At 34.7% G+C, this 16,574-nt stretch overlaps 1 protein-coding gene across 1 annotated transcript in view; it reads left to right on the top strand.

Annotated features, from left to right (window-relative positions):
- The window catches only part of LOC127737204 (putative ankyrin repeat protein RBE_0220), a 49,429-nt gene that overhangs the window by 28,668 nt on the left and 4,187 nt on the right, over window positions 1-16,574 (top strand). Inside the window, exons 2-3 of the mRNA XM_052247736.1 lie at window positions 7,005-7,234; window positions 15,022-15,337. The gene's annotated coding sequence lies outside the window, so the exon portion shown is untranslated. The remainder of the gene's footprint in view (window positions 1-7,004; window positions 7,235-15,021; window positions 15,338-16,574) is intronic.

The following is a 16,574-nucleotide window of genomic DNA, read 5'->3' as shown; positions in this document are numbered from 1 at the left end:
TGAGGTCTTTTCCTCAGATGTCAAACATGATGAATTGTGGCTTCAGACTGGAAGCAATGCTGAATCAGTACATGGTGATCTGAATAAACTCAAGTGAAGTCAGCGCTTTCTTAGGATGCTAACTTAGTGAGATTACCTCCTTCAGATATATAATTCAGACAGCACATTCTTCGAGTTTCACTCTAAGTGTATGTTTGGATGAATGCTTGTACATGTATTGCCAAACCACTACCTTATTCACGTTTGGAATATGGATATTCGGAATAGCTCCATAGTTTCAGTATACGCTAGTATTTTTAATCCAATGTCCTATGATATTTTACATGACCTAGTTTGACATGTGAAGGCAAAACTATTTGTAGCAAATCTTGCGTATGCTACATACAGAATTTGTCATGCGCCAGCATTTGTTGTTGTCAGGGCAGTAGTGAATGTTTGTTTGTACTTCACATATATCATGTATATATCGGGCTTTCAAATCGGTTATAGTCAAGTCTGCTATATATGCCATTGTTTGTCTTGTTTAATAAAGAAGAGGGACACAAGGTCTCAATATGCTGTTGCTCTTGTACTGATTTACCTATGAACATAAACAAAAACTTCATGTACTATTGTGTTCATGCTGACATTTATACATGAAGACTATTTTTAGCTCACCTGACCCAAAGGGTCAAGTGAGCTTTTCTCATCACTTGGGGTCCGTCATCGTCGTTAACTTTTACAAAAATCTTCTCCTCTGAAACCACTGGGCCAAATTAAACCAAACTTGGCCTAAATCATCCTAATGGTATCTAGTTTATAAAATGTATCCGATGACCCCGCCTACCAATCAAGATGGCCGCCATGGCTAAAAATAGAACATAGGGTCAAAATGCAGATTTTGGCTTTTATCTCTGAAACTAAAGCATTTAGAGCAAATCTGAAAAACGGTAAAAATGTTCATCAGGTGAAGATCTATCTGACCTGAAATTTTCAGAAGAATCAGACAACCTGTGTTGGGTTGCTGTCCCTAAATTGGTAATTTAAGCAAATTTTGTAGTTTTTAGCTCACCTGGCCCAAAGGGCAGAGTGAGCTTTTCTCATCACTTGGCATCAGTCATCTGTTGTCTGTTGTCGCCCGTCATCGTTAACTTTTACAAAAATCTTTTCCTCTGAAACTACTGAGACAAATTTTATCAAACTTGGCCATAATCATTATTATGGTATCTTGTTTAAAAAATATATCCGATGACCCTGCCTACCAACCAAGATGGCCGCCATGGCTAAAAATAGAACATGGGGATAAAATGCAGTTTTTGGCTTATATCTCTGAAACTAAAGCATTTAGAACAAATCTGACATGGGGTTGAGATCTCTTTGCTCTGCAATTTTCAGACAAATCAGACAACCAGTTGTTGGGTTGCTGCCCATGAATTGGTAATTTTTAGGAAATTTTAGTTTTTGGTTATTATCTTGAATATTATAATAGATAGAGATAAACTGTAAACAGCAAAATGTTCAGCAAAGTAAGATCTACAAATAAGTCAATATGACCAAAATTATCAATTGACCCCTTAAGGAGTTATTGCCCTTTAAAGTCAATTTTTCACAATTTTTCGTAAACTCTTAATCTTTTACAAAAATCTTCTCCTCTTAATCTACTTGGCCAAATGGAATTAAACTGAGTCACAATTATTATTAAAGTATCTTGATTGAAAAATGTATCCGATGACCCTGCCCTACAACCAACATGGTCCCCATTGGTAAAAAAAAGAACATATAGGGGTTTACTATAGAAGTCTATGGGCAAAATGTAAAAAAACAATTTCTAATGGTCACAACTTGAAAACTTATTTAAATAATGATAAGGGGTCTTCAGTAACTATTGTCAGACTACAATAGAATGACTTGATTTTTTTTCTCCAGATAGGTGCAATTTTTTCAGGAAGGGCGAGGGCGGGGGGTGGTGCTAATAATTTCTCCTTGATATGTTCTATTTTCAGAATTATTCAGTGTTACTTTTTCTATCAACCATTATTATATCTTTTCTTTCAGCATACTTATATTGGATGAATGCCCCCCAGACCAGGCGGATTAGTCGGAGTCAGGGGAAGCCCTGCCCAAATTTTTTTTGAAGGGTGTTCCATAAAAACATAAAAAGCATTTTCAACATTATACAGGCCCTGGGTGAAATAAATTTCGGAGCGGAGGAAAGGAAATTTTTTATATTTTGTTAATTATTTTGAATATCATTATAGCATGTATAGATTGAGATATACTGTAAACAGCAAAAATATCAAGCAAAGAAAGATCTACAACATAAGTTAACATGACCAAATGGCAATTGACATCTTATTGGAGTTATAATAATTGTCCTTTAAAGTTATTTTCTGCAATTTATTGGTAATTTTTGTAAATATTTTCAAAAATCGCCTGCTTTTAATTTAACTACTGGGCCAAATTAAACCAAACTTGGCCTCAATCATTATTAGGGTATCTTTATGATTTTAACTTTATTTTACATGATTTCCAAAACTACAGTAGATACAGGTGAGCGACACAGGCTCTTGAGAGCCTCTAGCTTATAGTTCCAACATTCTTTTGTGTTTAAATAATCAATAATGAATTTCAACATTTTTTTCATTAAATCAAGGACCGGGTGTTAAATTTACAGTTCTTATTTCTCCTTATGTTCTTGATGGCATTTTAACAAAACTTTCCCAAAAATATCTAAGTTATATGTTGACATATATTATTGCATAGCTAAATATTAAATATGAATATTTTTGTCGATAATTTCTGTAGATTAAAGATATTTTTTTCATTTTCTAACATGTTGAAATCAAGGGTAAACATCACTAACTCTGGCAATCGGGCATAAATATGACAAGCTGAATTTGTGGAGCAGTCCCAGAGCAGGCTTCCATAGATAAAAATTCTCAGATATCATGAGGGACTACCCAGATATTGTCCGAAATGTCCAAAAATTGTGATTTTTTAAAATCCCCCCATTTGAACATTGACCACAGTTTTCAAAACTCGGCACCACTTTGGCACTCTAGGACATGCCTTAATCAATAGGTATTATATATATTTATCTTCAAAATAAGACCAAAATTAGCCGTGAGGTATTTCGGGCGCATTGCATTTGCGCCAATTTTTACCAAATCCAATCTTTCATTTGCGCCACAATGTTATATTTCATTTGCACCAAAAAATAAAGACTACATAAGCGCCATTTTACAGGTAACATATAACGGAAAAGTTTAAATATTCATTGCTTTATCGCCAATAAGATTTTCTTTTATAGTATTCCCCCTGGGTTATTAATTGAGTTCATACTCATTTCTAAAACAAACATGACAGTCACTTTGGTTTAAAATCATATAGTGTTCACATGTTTGAGGTGTCAAGATGGACATTGTCAATTCGAGGACAAACAGAGAAAATCAGTCTTTAATTTACGATGACCACACATATAGGTTATCTAATGATCAGAAAAAATGGGACAAGTAGTTTAGGCGTACCGAAAAAAACAAAACAACAGATATGGACAACAAAAAAATAAAAAAAACTTTGAACAAACACAACAATGGTTTTCATAGAACGTATCAGTGTTAAGTGCTTTCATTATGGTTCTGTGCTATGATGACTAATTTCTGACGAATATGTTTTATTATGCAAATAAAAACTGTGTTTTAAAATTATTATTTAAAGTTTCTTTTGAATAAATCTATATTTTAAGCTCACCAGTGAGTGGCCCAAAGGTTTAATATTATTAGGACCCTATGGAAAATACATACAAATGTCTTCTTTTGAGAACCACTGAATGGATGGAACTAAACATGACATGAATGTTCCTTTATATGAGGTGTTGACCTAGTGTTGTTACTTTGCAGTCTGTCATGATCATCCAAGATGGCTGCCAGGGGGGAACTTAGTTTAACATAAGGACCCTATGGGAAATACATACAAATGTCTTCTTTTAGAGAACCACTGAATGGAATGGAACCAAACATGGCATGAATGTTCCTTATTAGGTGCTGACTAAGTGTTGTTACTTTGAAGCCGATCCATAGTCCAAGATGGCCGCCAGCAGGGGACTTAGTTTAACATAGGACACTATGGGAAATACATACAAATGTCTTCTTTTAGAGAACCACTGAATGGAATGAAACCAAACATGGCATGAATGTACCTTATGGGGTGCTAACCGAGTGTTGTTACTTTGAAGCCGAACCATAATCCAAGATGGTGGCCTGCGGGGGACTTATTTTAACATAGGACCTATGGGAAATATTTACAAATGTCTTCTTTTAGAGAACCACTGAATGGAATGAAAAGAAACATGGCATGAATGTTCCTTATGAGGTGCTGACCAAGTTTTGTTACTTTGAAGCCGATCCATCATCCAAGGTGGTCGCCAGCGGGGGACTTAGTTTAACATAGAACCCTATGGGAAATACATACACATGTCTTCTTTTAGAGAACCACTGAATGGAATGATAGAAACATGGCATGAATGTTCCTTTTGAGGTGCTGACCAAGTGTTGTTACTTTGAAGCCGATCCATAATCCAAGATGGCCGCTAGCGGGGGACTTATTTCAACATAGGACCCTATGGGAAATACAAACAACTGTCTTCTTATAGAGAACCAGTGAATGGAATGAAACCAAACATGGCATGAATGTTCCTTATGAGGTGCTGACCAAGTGTTGTTACTTTGAAGCCGATCCATCATGCAAGATGGCCGCCAGCGGGGGACTTAGTTTAACATAGGACCCTATATATATGGGAAATACATACAAATGTCTTCTTTTAAAGAACCACTGAATGGAATGAAACCAAACATGGCATGAATGTTCCTTTTGAGGTGCTGACCAAGTGTTCTTACTTTGAAGCAGATCCATAATCCAAGATGGTCGCCAGCGGGGAACTTAGTTTAACATAGGACCCTATGGGAAATACATACAAATGTCTTCTTATAAAGAACCACTGAACGGAATGAAACCAAACATGGCATGAATGTTCCTTATGAAGTGCTGACCAAGTGTTGTTACTTTGAAGCCGATCCATCATCCAAGATGGCCACCAGCTAGGGACAGTGTTTAACAAAGGACCCTATGGACAATACATACAAATGTCTTCTTTTAGAGAACCACTGAATTGATTGAAACCAAACATGGCCTGAATGTTCCTTATGAGGTGCTGACTAAGTGTTGTTACTTTGAAGCTGATCCTTCAACCAAGATGGCCACCAGCGGGGGGAATTCCTTTAACATAGGACCCTATTGGAAATACATACAAATGCTTCTTCTAGATAGGGGTGCACTTAATGGAATAAAACAAAAGTAGAATCAGGTGAGCGACACATGCTCTTGAGAGCCTCTAGGTGATATAATTTGTCCCAAAAATAGTACACTATACACTGTAAAAAATCTTTTTTGGATATCGCAGGTGCAATGTTTTTAATTTGCGTTTTTTGTCTAAAAGAAATGCACTACGAAATAACTGTGTTCTCGGCCATTTTGAAATCTATTACAAAATGAATATATTTGGTTGATAATAATTTTGATCATTTATTGTATATCATATTAATAAATAAAGATAGCATTTATATATGATTTAGATCAGCTAATTTTTGGAAACATACAATTTGATATTATCTTCTATAATTATACTAAAGATTATAATTTTCATTTCCTGTTTTATTGATTTTTCCTATCGAGTTCACCTGTAAAACAATGGTAAACATGAACCTTTGCAGGTACAAAATATGAAACAAGATTGTCAACCTGTGCCAGTAAAATTACACATCTGGATGACCACCTGTTAATTGGCCCAGCAGATAGCAATATTTCACTTCCCTAGCAGTCCATGGTTTATGACCCCCAATAAATGCCTGACATCCAATGTCAGACATAGGGGATGCTGATGATTAATCAGACTATGTCCCAGTGTGTACTGTACTTGTCACCTTAGACACACAACCATTGTTTTTTGTATTTTGATTATCTTCAAGGTAAAATGAATATGTTTTACCGAAAAAATCATGTAAAAAGTAAAATAGCTTTTTATTTTTCAATTGTGTATATAAATATGTGTATTGGTCTGCTTCGTTCTCTATTGTGTTTTCTCGTTTTCTCATTTGTTTTTTTTTTTTTTCACTGATAAATAAAGAATGAGTACAATACATATAATTTTTTTTTTAAATAAAATTTTGTCCGGAATAAAAGCAATCAAATGAATTCAATTAATGTCCATGCCGTACAAAATAAGCTCTCTGGAATAAGCAGTTAAATATGGGGATAAGTATGTATATTCCCTGCAAATAATGACAATTACCAAATTCATTTATTATGTATACATGTATGTATATTGTATAACCATTACAACTGTATATAACTGCTTAAATTTACAATCTCAGTCAACAAATTTCGAATGTCCAGGTGATGTTCACACCTCGAACTGCTTGTAATAAATGGCACGTTATCACCGCAACCGATTGATAATATAAGACAAATCTGTGTGTTGTGTGCAGAATGTCATCCCTTTTCTGGATATGAAGTGAACAATACAGTTTAAGATAATAATAATTAGAAGTGATAAGATTGCCAATGATACATATACTACACAAAAGACCAAAGGACTGCCTTCAACAATGAGTCAAACCCACATAGTACACCAAAGACTAAAAGGCAGCCTTCAACGATGAGTTAATCCATAAACTACACCAAAGACCAAATAACTGCCTTCAACAATGAGTAAAACCCATATACTACACAAAAAAACAAAGAACTGCCTTCAACAATGAGTAAAACCTATACTGTAATAAAGTTTTATAGGTCTAATGGTAATAAAATGTACACAATTCAAATGAAAAATTATCGGCTTGATTTATGCTATAAAGGAAGACACCAACCAACGACAACCGTAGAAATATTCCCTAGTATTGATTTTGCTCAAAATTTTGAATGTCATTTGCTTTACTCTTATTACTTTTATTATCTAATGTATTTTCCAGATGTTCCAGATTCTAAAACATTTGATGTGACGTTGATGACACTATTACTGAGGAACTTGACTCCAATGACCCCTCCTCATTGTGGATTTGACCGTTTACCTTCTGCCATGGAAACCACATCAGCTGCAGATTTAGCAAGGATAAAACACTACAGGAATTACCTGGCTCATCTGGATGAAGGCAAACTAGACACAGGGTTCTTCAATACTGCTTGGGATGATATAACTTGTGTATGTATGTATATATATCAAGGTTCATTTAATTGAGTTTAGGTCACCAGTGTTGGAAGATATTTGAAACAAAATTACAAGAAACCAAATAGAAATTAATTTGCCTTTAACACACTTATGAAATTTATTTACAGAAAATACATGTTTTTGTTTTTTGTCTCGCCTGCGATGAAAGTCGCTTAAAGTGAGACATAGGGACTGCTTTTCAGGCGACAGCGTCAACAATTGTTAAGTATTCTGCCTAAGTTAGTTTGATAGGAACTCCTTGTGATAGATCCATGATATTTTATGTAAAGTTGCGTTACTATCAGTACATATCAGTTTACCGACTATTTTGAGGCCCTGCCCCCTAGGTCATGGTCTACATGGTCTAGTGGCTATGAATTAATTAGCAATTTTCATTGTAAAGTTTTTTGCTTAAGTTAGCTTGATGTGATCTACTTGTGATAGATCAATGATATTTTCTATGAAGTTGCATTACTATCTGTACATATCAGTTTGACGACTATTTTGGGCACTGCCCCCTTGGACATGGTCCAGTGACTTTGAATGAATTAGCAATTTTCATTGTTAAGTTTTACTGCTTAAGTTTGTTTGACATGTTTGATAGGATCAACTTGTGATAGATCCATGATATTTTATGTAAAGTTGCATTACTATCAGTACATATATATCAGTTTGACGACTTTTTTGAGGCACTGCCCCTTTAAACATGGTCCAGTGACTTTTTTAAAATTAATTAGCAATTGTCAATGTTAAATTTTCTGCTTAAAGTTAAATAGAGAGGAACTACTTACAATGATATCTTGTAAAAAGTTACATTACTGTCTGTACATCTCAGTTTGTCGACCATTTTCAGGCCCTGCCCACTAGATCATGGTCCAGCAACTGAATTAATAAGCATAATGTTGCTGTCCATCAGATTGTCTTTTTTGGAAATTTTATGCCCACAGGCCAGACATATCTCTATGCCAACAGTTTATTATTGTCTCACCTGCAACAAATTTTGCAGAATGCAAGACATAGGGATGCATATTTGGGGCATTTGCATCTGCCACGACAGCGACAGTCTTATTAACTATTTGTAAAAAATGTATACTTCAAGACCATCATGTGAATATCTTGTTTATTATGAAGAAAAGGATAGATATGCTGTCAAACCTAGATAAGTCAATTTGACAAAAGAAAACTATTTGACTCATCTGATATAAAAAAGAAGATGTGGTATGATTGCCAATGAGACAACTCTCCACAAGAGACCAAATGACACAGAAATTAACAACTATAGGTCACCGTACGGCCTTCAACAATAAGTAAAACCCATATTGCATAGTCAGCTATAAAAGGCCCTGAAATGAAAAATGTAAAACAATTCAAAAGAGAAATCTAATTGCCTAATTTATGTACAAAATAATGGACGAAAAACAAATATGTAACACATCAACAAACGACAACCATTGAATTACAGGCTCCTGACTTGGGACAGGCACATACATACAGAATGGGGTGGGGTTAAACATGTTAGCAGGATCCCCCCCCCCCCCCTAACCTGGGACAGTGGTGTAACAGTACAACATAAGAACGAACTATAAAAATCAGTTGAAAAAGGCTGAACTCATCAGATGGATACAAATAGAAATACATATAACAAAAACACAGTGGACGTGGCCGGGACGTGAGGTTAGATTCATACGAGGTCACAAGTTAATTGTGGTGTCCTATTTCTAAATTGTACCTTGTATTGTCAATCTGATATGTTAAAGGGGCAGACATATTTTTATTATGCCCCCGCCGTAGCGGAGGGGGCACTAAGTTTTACCCTTGTCCGTCTGTACGTCCATCCGTCTTTCCGTCCGTCCAATTGTTGTTTTTTTTTAAGCTTGAGGGTGGGCATTTGTGTCCTCAGACACTTTCTTTTTTTATTTATTATATGCATGGTTGAGTGAATCCATTAAATACTTTATGAAGGATCTTTGTTTTTTACTCCCTTCCGGCTATTAGACAAACTTCTTTTCTGATTAATCTGGTACTGGCTAATAAAACCATGTATTTTGACTATATGTACTGTGATTTTTCTCGATATTGTCAAGTCTGAATAAGTCAGACGAGAAGTAACATTATCAGACAGTATAAGATCTGTCATTGTCTTCTTTGTTATATTTAATAAACTATTCGAACGTTCCGCATTCGAGTCATCATAAACCTTATTCCCCATGGTCAAATATCAAGGCTGTTGACAAATAAGTTTTCCATGTACATGTAAAAAAAAATCTATAATAAAATTGAGAATGGAAATGGGGAATGAGTCAAAGAGACAACAACCCGACCAAAGAGCAAATAACAGCCGAAGGCCACCAAAGGGTCTTCAACACAGCGAGAAAATCCCGCACCCGGAGGCGGGCTTCAGCTGGCCCCTTAACAAAATGTGTACTAGTTCAATGAAAGTGGACGTCACACTAAACTCCAAAAACATATAAATGAACAAAAATTAAAAAACATACAAGACTAACAAAGACCAGAGGCTCCTGACTTGGGACAGGCGCAAAAAATGCGGCGGTTTAAACATGTTTAGTGTCAGATCTCAACCCTCCCCCTATACCTCTAGCCAATGTAGAAAAAACAAACACACAGCTAGCAATACGCACAGTAAAAACATGTCAAGGGTAAGATGTTATTAACTTGGTGAAAAAAGACAGTTTCTAATGAAATTCTGGTGAAAAAATCAAGCTGTCAACATCAAAATCTGGACAAAAACTATTAGGGGAAAAAGGCATAAAAGTGCCTTCTACCAATCTTTTAGGAAATAGAATAGAGAATGGAAAGTTTATTTATGATTTGTCATCTAATTTATTCAATGTCATAAAAATAAGAAGATATGGTATGAATACCAATGATTCAGCTATCCACCACCTGAGAGCAAATTTGTATCCACAACTGCAGCCCTCAACTGCTAGACAGAATTTTGTAAAACTTTCACAAATTATAATGTGCGAGCACTTTTTATGCCCCCATGGGGGGGGGGGGGGGCATTAAGCTTTACCCTTGTCCGTCTGTACGTCAGTCTGTCCGTACGTCCCAAATTTGGTTTCCGTTCTCTAACTTTAGTTTGCCTCATCCAAATGTTATGAAACTTATACACAGTGCTTATTACCACAAAACACAGATCAAGGTAGAATTTTGGTGTTTTCACTTTAACCGTTCTATAGTTATGTTCATTTACAAATGGAAAAGTTGCTGATTTTTTCGTTTCCGTTCTCTAACTTAAGTTTGCCTCAACCAAATGTAATGAAACTTATACAGAATACTTATTACCACAAAAGTAGATCAAGTACAAATTTGGGTAGCATCACTCTTACCGTTTTTTAGTTATGTCCCTTTATATGATATGCAAGCGGGGGCATCATCTGTGTCTAGTGGACACATTCCCCATTTATCTGATGTTAAAGATACCTATTTCCTATTTGCTCATTCTTTGAATTTTCATATGCCTGTCGAAGATCAAACATTTTATGGTATACCAATGTTCATCAGTCCGTCCAGCCATCAATCCATCAACACTTTGTACGATAACTCAAATTAGATTTACCCAACAATTGGAATGATGGAAGAATGGTCCCTTTTGATTTTAAAAATATTTTGCTATGTTGTTCCAAAGTTATGTAGCTTTAACGTTTTAGAGTTTAAAGCTTTTACATATTCAATTCAGGCAATTTCCACATATTACACACTTACTCCAGTATGCCTTGATTAATTTTGGGGATAAGAAAGTTGTCTATGACGACGGCAGTTGCAAAATATGCATATTTCGTTATTTTATAACGTTTTGAGATATCCATTTTACTTCTTTTTATTCCAAATGCATAATTTTGGGAGGGGGTGGGGGGTTAGGTTCGTAAGTACAAATGGTACTTCGACCTTATTGATTTCTTTTATTGAACAGTAAGAAGAATTTTCTTAAAAGATTTTCCTTAAAGATTTTACTTGATGCATATTAAATGTAACAAAAGGAAATTAAAAGGTTTAAGTACCAACTGCAAATAAATCACAAACAGAATTATCAGAATAACTTTCATTCTATTACATGTTTTTATGTATTGTCGTTCCTCTTTCATTTCTCTGTATTTCGTTTTTTTTTAAGTGGGTGAGGTGAGTGGTTACACGATCTTCCTTTCTTTTTGGTTGTTCTATATTTTTACCATCTTTTTATCTATTGTAATCTATTATCTCTTCTGTCTATTATTTCCTTTTGACTTTTGAAAACATATTCAACTTAGATTTATATATGAAGTAGAAGTCACACAACAACTATAGGTCACCATAAGTCCTTCAACAATGAGCAAAACCCATAACGCATAGTAAGCTAAAAAAGGCCATGAAATGACCAATGTGAAACAACTTAAACAAGAAAACTGACAGCCTAATTTATGTACAAAACAACAAACAAAAAACAAATATGTTATGCAGCAGCAAACGACATCAACTGAACTACTGGCTCTAGTTTTTTGTCGAGCCTGCGACTTTTGTCGCAGAAAGCTCGACATAGGGATAGTGATCTGGCTGCGGCGGCGGTGTTAACTAACTTCTTAAAAGCTTTATATTTTAGAAGGTGGAAGACCTGGATGCTTCATACTTTGGATATAAATTCCTTATGTTATGAAGTTTAATTTCCATCTGTCACATTTCCATTGTCCTTGACCTCATTTTCATGGTTCAGTGACTACTTGAAAGAAAAGTTAAGATTTTTTGTAATGTTAATTTCTCTCTTATTATGAGTAATAGGATAACTATATTTGGTATGTGCGTACCTTGCAAGGTCCTCATGCCTGTCAGACAGTTTTGACTTGACCTTGACCTCATTTCATGGATGAGTGAACAAGGTTAAGTTTGGGTGGTCAAGTCCTTATCTCAGATACTATAAGTAATAGGTCTAGTATATTTGGTGTATGGAAGGATTGTAAGGTGTACATGTCCAACTGGCAGGTGTCATCTGACCTTGACCTCATTTTCATGGTTCAGTGGTTATAGTTAAGTTTTTGTGTTTTGATCTGTTTTATACGCCCGTCAATTTTTGACGGGACGTAATATGGTATACAAATGTTTGGTGTCCGTCCGTCTGTCTGTCCGTCTGTCTGTCCGTCTGTCTGTCTGTCTGTCCGGCGTAAACATGTCGCACCGTAACTTGAGAATGACTTATCCAAATTTCATGAAACTTAACATAGTTGAAAATAAGATTAAAACTTTTTGAGTTACGGGACTTAGTAACTAAAACAGGTGTGTGTGTTTTTTTTTTCACATGTCGCGCCGTATCTCAAAAACAATTTATGATTATTGCTTAAAACTTTACACACTTCTTAGTTATATTAATCTTAAGATCTGTATACTTTTTGGTGATGATTCAAAATTTTATTTTAGAGATATTGAGTATTTCGTTAAAAAAGGGGGAGGGTTTTTCACATGTCGCGCCGTATCTCAAAAACAGTTTATGATTATTGCTTAAAACTTTACACACTTCTTAGTTATATTAACCTTAAGATCTGTATACTTTTTGGTGATGATTCAAAATTATATTTTTGAGTTATTGAGTATTTTGTAAAAAAAGGGGGAGAGGTTTTTCACATGTCGCGCCGTATCTCAAAAACAATTTATGATTATTGCTTAAAATTTTACACACTTCTTAGTTATATTAATCTAAAGATCTGTATACTTTTTGGTTTTGATTCAAAATTTTATTTTTGAGATATTGATTTTTTTTTTTTTAAAAGTGGGGTTTTCACATGTCGCGCCGTATCTCAAAAACGATTTATGATTATTGCTTACAATTTTACACACTTCTTAGTTATATTAATCTAAAGATCTGTATATTTTTTGGTTTTGATTCAAAATTTTATTTTAGAGATATTGAGTTTTTTGTAAAAAAAAAGGGGGGGTTTTCGCATGTCACGCCGTATGTCAGAAACTATTTATGCTTATTGCATAAAAATTAACACACAAGGCGACGGGCGTATCATGCACTCATGGCGCAGCTGTTTATTCTTATACTGTATGCAATAGGTCTACTATATTTGGTGTATGGAATGATTGTAAGGTGTACATGTCCAACTGGCAGGTGTCATCTGACCTTGACCTCACAGTCATGGTTCAGTGGTCAAATTTAAGTTTTTGAATTTTGGTCTTTTTTTCTTATACTATATGCAATAGGTCAACTATATTTGGTGTATGAAAATATAATATGATGTACATGTCAGTCTCGCATGTTTTATTTGACCTTGACCTCATTTTCATGGTTCATTGCTTAGTGTTAAGTTTTTGTGTTTTGGTCTGTTTTTCTTATACTATAAGCAAAATGTGAACTATATTTGTTGTATGGAAGGATTGTAAGTTGTACATGTCTACCTCGCATGGTTCATCTGACCTTGACCTCATTTTCATGGTTCATTGGTCAATGTTTAGTTTTCTTGGTCAAGTCTTAGAAACTATAAGCAATAGGTCAACTATATTTAGTGTATTGAATGGTTGTAAGGTGTACATGTATTTCTCGTTTGGTTTATATGACCTTGACCTCATTTTCTTGGATCATGATAAGTTTATGCAATAGTTGTAGTAAAGCTTTATATTTAGGACTATCAACATAATATCAATGGTTAGTAAAGAAGGCAAGACATTTCAGCGTGTGCACTCTTGTTTAAACTAGTTACAATTTTGTTATAATGACAGTTCACTTGCACTTATGTCATTGCACCAATGCATTACTGGTTTGCTTCCCATTTTGAATACGCCGGATGTATTATGGTATACCGTTGTCCGTCCATCTGTCTGTCCCTCGTCATTATATTGGACAATAACTCAAAAATGCTTTGAGCAGTTTTCAAGAAACTTTGATGACTGGTTTATATCCATTAAAAAAACCTCCCTGTAGTTTTTATAAATTTAAGATACGACATTGAGAAGTTATTGAACTTTATTCTTCAAAAAAGCACCGGGCATATCATACGCTCATGGCGCAATTGTTTATTTAGTTTAGATGTCAGGAAGAACAGGCGGAGGAGGCATTAAGCTTAACCCTTGCCTGTCTGTTCGTCCGTATGTCCGTCCATAGGTTAAGTTTAGATTTGGGTGGTGTCACTTACACCGTTCGCGAGTAATGTTCTTTATAAATGGAAAAAATGCTGAATATGTTGTTACCGCACTCTAACCTAACTTTGCCACAACAAAATGTTCTAAAAGTTATACACAATGCTTATTACCACCAAACACAGATCAATTTTGAATTTCTATTTGGGTGGTGTTACTTTCACTGTTTTTGTGTTATGCCCCTTTATCATGTTGTTTATAAATTGAAAATTGCCAAATTTGCTGGATTGCACACTTTATCATTTTTACTGATCTTGAGTTATGCCTATTTAGAACTGGAAAAAATTCTTTTGTCAGCACTTTTCCTGTTGTATGCACTGACTAAACATTTCATTTCCATGCTCAAAAGTTTAAATAAGAAATTAGAAAAAGACCTTGACCTTTTACTTTGACTTCATTTTCACCATGGACTTTTAATCAATAGACCCAAAATCTCTATCATTTACCTTTTGCATTTATGTTTGAAGAAATGCCATGTATTACTGGTTTGTTATTGTGTCGGAGTAATGCAAGAATTATGCAGACCCATTTTTGAACCTGCAAGTTTTATTGTAGTCAGCGTGAATGGCAAAGGGAAATAACTCGTACAATAATTGTGACAACTACTATTGTTTGCAATACATTTACAGTAACAAGTATCATACTATATTTTGCAGGCCGTTGATAGATTGGGTGGGCAGCAAATGAAGCAGGAGTGCGATCGTCTAAAAACCAAACCTCTAGATCAAACCAACGAAGAAATAATGATACACATCAAAAGGTCTAATGAAGAAATTAAGGGGCTGACGAAATCATTAAGAAATCTGAAACGCTCACATATTGATATGAAAAAATCCCATAAAATACTACAAGGAAACCATAAGAAAGTAAAGAAATCCCATGAAATGTTAAAAGAAGACCATGCATCTATGACAAAAGAAATGGAAATAATTAAGACCTCCCAGCAGGATACAGTACCATGGAATATTCGAGGTAACCAGTAGTCAGATCATATTTAACTTGGGTTATTAGTAAATTGGTTTTGCTCATCGTTAAAAAATGTATGATAACCTATAGTTACTAACATTTTTTAAACATACCACATATCCTTTTGATATCAAATGAAACTTTGAATGGTCGTCTTTCAACCTAGAGCTAACAATCTCGGAGTGATAAGACCTTATCAACCTTTTACAGTAACTTAAATTTGTCTGTATTCTCTAGTTGTTAGTGTCTATATTACATTTGATAGGTACTCAATATTATTGATATGTTCATTCATTGTAATAGGCAATGTTTCTTTGAAATAGTGTCACATATGTTAACATAATTTTCACTCTCTGGTTGTTCAGTTGAATGTTCAGATTTATATAAAAATAAGGAGATGTGATATGATTGATAATGAGACAAATATCTTTTAGAACCTAAAGATGTGACTGTAAGTAACTATAGGTCACTAAAGGTCCTTCAACAATTATCAAAACATACATACAGTAAGCTATACAAGGCCCTGACTACAAAATTGAAATGATTCATACATGAAATCTAGCAACCTGTTGTATGCCAAAACAATTAACAAAATATAAATATGTCAGCCATGCTTCTAACTTAGGACAGACCCCTTGAATAAGGAGGTATTTTTTAGTATGTTTGCAAAGTGTTCTGTCACAACCTAACCTTCAACAGTGGTGAAATATCACAAAGTAGGCGCAAACTGTAAAAATTATTTGAAAATGGTTTGATTCTTTATATTTGCATTGGACACAAAGAACGACAATAGACACACAAGATCTAAGAGTAGTCACAATTACTGAAATGTAATTCAAAGGCCTTTACAATTAGTGAAGAAATCATGTTTCCTAGACTAAAACTATGCATCCAACAGAGGAAAACTAATTATAAGTATTGACTGGATATATGACCATACAAGTTTTAAACAGGATAGAAATACATATTTATTCATGTTTTAATGTATTGATAACCACACAGATGTAGTGCTGTTAAAGACAATTTTCCAATATCTTAATAGTGATAAACCTATAACCTTTCAGAAAAAGTTTATTGAAATGATCGGTTTTATCTTTATTAAGCGATATTTAAGATTGAATTACAGGCTCCAGACTTGGGACAGGCACATATAGAAAGTGGTGGGGAAAAACAGGTTTGCAGGTGCCCTATATTCCCCTAACCTAGGGCAGTGGTGTTACAGCACAACATAACACCAAACTAT

The sequence above is a fragment of the Mytilus californianus genome, unplaced genomic scaffold (genome assembly GCF_021869535.1).
Source record: "Mytilus californianus isolate M0D057914Y unplaced genomic scaffold, xbMytCali1.0.p SCAF_4, whole genome shotgun sequence".
NCBI classification, from domain to species: domain Eukaryota; kingdom Metazoa; phylum Mollusca; class Bivalvia; order Mytilida; family Mytilidae; genus Mytilus; species Mytilus californianus.
Note: the sequence above shows the minus strand (reverse complement) of the source record. Positions and strands in the feature narration are given on the sequence as shown.